The following is a 3,656-nucleotide window of genomic DNA, read 5'->3' as shown; positions in this document are numbered from 1 at the left end:
GGAAGGGAGGGGGTGAGGACCCCTGCGGGTCGCTGTCTTGTTCGTAAGCCAAAATGGCGGCGCCCAATGAGATTGCTCTTGGGAAGGCGGAGGCTATGCCGTAACCTAAAATGGCGGCGCCCAGGAGGGGAAATGCAATGAGGCTCTTCTCATCTCTCAGCCAAGTGCAAAATGGCGCCCACCACAGCTTTTCGTCCGTACTGCAAGATGGCGCCGCTTCACTGTAGAGAAGCTCCTCTGTCAGCCCCAGCTCATTGTCCCTCACAGTCCGCCCTGACTCCTCCTGGGCAGAAATGGGCGGAGAGCCGCGAGCGCGCCGCCGAGGCGCGGCGGGGCTGGAGGCAGAGCTTCCTGCCCGAGGTGGGCTGGCCCCGGCGCCTCCCGGCGCGGCGCTTTCCAGAGCACCTCATCTCCTTCCCTCACAGCCCCAAGCCCCCTCAGGCGGGCGGGCAGCCCGCTCCCTCCACGCCCGGCCCGTGTTCCCACCCAGCGCCTCTTCCTGGCGCTAATGCCCCCTTAAAACGCTTTAATCCGAGCAGCTGGGCCGAGGCGGAGAGCCCCGGCCGTGGTGCTGCCTCTGCCAGGGGCGCAGTGTCTTCTCCATGGCTTTGCTCGGAGGTTGGCGCTCTGGGTGCCTCAGCCATGGCGGAGGTGACCTCGGGGCCGTGGCACAGGGGGAGGGCGCGCAGAGACCCGCAAACATTCGTGTTCCCATGCGATTCGGCTCGCGGTTATTTAAATGTGAAAAAATGAATCAGTTGCCTAAATCCCGGAAGATTCAAGGGGCTTTCAAGCGCAGCATAGACGGTTCATTTTAGCGCGTCTCTGGTGGAAATTGAAGTTACAGGAGTTGTAGGAGAGCAGATTCTGCTGATCTCTTTCTCCTGCGTTTTTGGATGAAAACGTTTTTTTAACAACATTGCACCTTCCAAAGACGTTGTATACAAGCTGATTTCTCTCGGAGAGCAGAGCAATTGTTGCCGAGGTGCTCTGGATTTCCTCAATATAGAATCACAGAGTCCTTCAGGACGGAAAAGATCTTAAAGATCACCAAACATCAACCCAGCACTGTCCAGGCCACCACTAAACCATGTCACCAAATGCCAGCCACATTTCCAGTCTTTTGAGCACTTCCTGGAATGGTGATTTCACTGCTTCCCTGGGCAGCCTGTTCCAATGCTTAACTACCCTTTCAGTGAAAATGTTTTTCTTACTATTAAATCCAAATATGGCATCATGGAGTCTTTTATTTTGTTCATGTTACTGATATCCAAAATGCTGAGTGTTTGCAGCTCTTGGGTGCTATGACTTCTGTCAGTGTGGAAGTATTTAGAGACAAAGAGTTTCTGTGTGCTAATTTATATATTAATACATTGTGAATTTTTTCCCATATCTTATCATGATTTTTTTTTTTTTGGTACCATTGCTACCAAATTGGTACCACCAATTTATACTCAAATCTGATTTATGATAGCTCTTTTGTATGCAGTGAGCTGATATTTTATAACAGCAAAATCAAAGTTGAGGCAGTTTGTGTAGCACATAAATTTCCAAAATTTCTCTCTCAGTATGTGAGTTCAGCATGTAGCTGGGGGGGAATTACTTATCCACAATTAACTATTTATCTGTTTGTGCAGAAAAAAAAAAGCAACTAAGACACTGAGGTAAATTATTAAATTTGAAACAGAATAGCAAATTAATTAAAGCAAAAGGCTTAAATGTAGCTGTAAAGGAATTGCATTAGTTTCATCATATAATCAACATGTAATTATCACTAGCAACCTTTGCCCTCCATTAATTACATCCAGCTGTTAAAGGTAGACACCAGTATTGGTAAGTCTTTGGTACATCCTTATCTATCGGGTAAAATCCATGAGATAGTGTAAAAAAATCTAATTAGGCAAGGAAAACTAGTGATGTTCTCATGTTCTAATTGTGCAGAAAAGTAACCAACTCCTTTTAAAGTTGTGTTGGGGGAGGTAAATCAGAACCTGTTTGCACAGCTGGTTGTCTTCAAGCAGTGGCTGTAAGAGGGTTAACCTGGTTCTGTGAGATGGGACAAACTCCACCAGTTCAGGTGGCTGGCCTGGCTGTCCTTTGAAGGGATTGCCGTTTCCCTAAAGTTATTGTGGGATTTGGTGCTGCCTTTCTCAGGAGAGCCAAACTGCAGGCTGATGGAAGCTAAGGAAGGTTATTACACACCCTCTGTTCCTGTGCTTTCCTTGAGGTATCTATATTTGAACACTGTCAGTGTTAAGGCACTGAGCTGCATGGCCATCTAGTCTGAGCTGCTGTGATCACTTCTGTGCTGTTATCTGAAGTGTGGCTTGAGAAGGGAGCCTATTCTGTGATGTGTATCTGGCATGTAAGGATTTGCACAGTCCGTTTGGCTCCAGCCCTGTCACCTGCAGATTTGTCCCTCTGGCTCTTAACTGAAGAGGCATCAGACACTCTGGAGATTAAGACAAAGTGCCAGCCTGTTGTAAGAGCTTTTGTCCTGCCAGCTACTTGTACCTTAAATTTCTGTTGGAATAAAGTGCTTTATTATTATTATTTTTTAAACCTAAATTTTGTTTAGCTTGGGTAGTAATTTTCAGAGTGATATGGCAAATATAAAAAGGCTCATTCCTCAGGGATTTCTGGAGCTGGAAAGGGTGCACTTGATTTCTCTGGAATACTTTATATCCCTCAAGATGTTGTATTGCACAGATAACTGTCTGCAGATGTTTTTTTTCCTGTAAGTACAGGTCCTTATTTCAAAGGTTGAATATGTAATTGTTGGGAAGAGTTGGAGCATACTACAGAATTGACCAGGGGGACACCCTGGATTCACTCACCTGGTCATGACAGTATTCAAATAAGAGCCAGACATAGGCAAGGGTTCATTTATTTGAATCTGCCTTATAATTGTTTTAAGAAAGGTGCAACTTTGTCTCACACCAAAACCAACCTTTCCCAACCTGCAGATTTAGCTTGTTACCTGTTGAAATATTATCTATCTCTCTAGTCCTGCACTACCCAGAGCAGGGTGCTGTGTTACCTGTCAGATCCAGGATAGCTGTTTGTACCCAGCAGGATGTTCAGGGGCAGAGCCTGGAGCTATCCTGGTTCAAGGGAAGCAGCACAGCATCTGGTACAGTGCTAGGCAGAGGTTTCAGCTGGGTGTTGGCACTGATCTCTCAGTGAACAAGAAGCTGCTTTGCTGTTCTTAAGGCAATGCTGAGGCATGTGCAGTACACACAGCGCTGGCATGAGCAGTGGCACTGAGCTCCCACTGGCACCAATGGCAGGTATGGCAGTGTCTGAGCCAGCAGGGCTTTGGGCTGTGAGTCATGCCGTGCTCACAGGGGCCAGCCCAGGAAGCAGACAGAGCAGTAGATTGTGTATTATCATGTAATTTGTCCTCCTCCTCCCCCAGCATTGCCATCAGGACTGAATAACAGCTTTTCTGTGAACTTTTGTATCTTGAGTTCTAAATACCACATCTTTTCCATAGGCTTTTAAAGCACAGTTTCCTAGGTTTTCAAAGCAGAACAAGAAGATAAATTTTATCCTTTGATATCAGGCTGACATGTAAGGTTACTGTGGGGTTAAGCATTTAGAGCTGTCAGGGGCACTAATGGAGTAACTGGTAGTAGTACAAGTCTAATATCCTT

This window comes from Molothrus ater, chromosome 4 (genome assembly GCF_012460135.2).
Source record: "Molothrus ater isolate BHLD 08-10-18 breed brown headed cowbird chromosome 4, BPBGC_Mater_1.1, whole genome shotgun sequence".
Taxonomy (NCBI): domain Eukaryota; kingdom Metazoa; phylum Chordata; class Aves; order Passeriformes; family Icteridae; genus Molothrus; species Molothrus ater.
The sequence above is the reverse complement of the archived record's forward strand: the minus strand, read 5'-3'. Positions refer to the sequence as shown.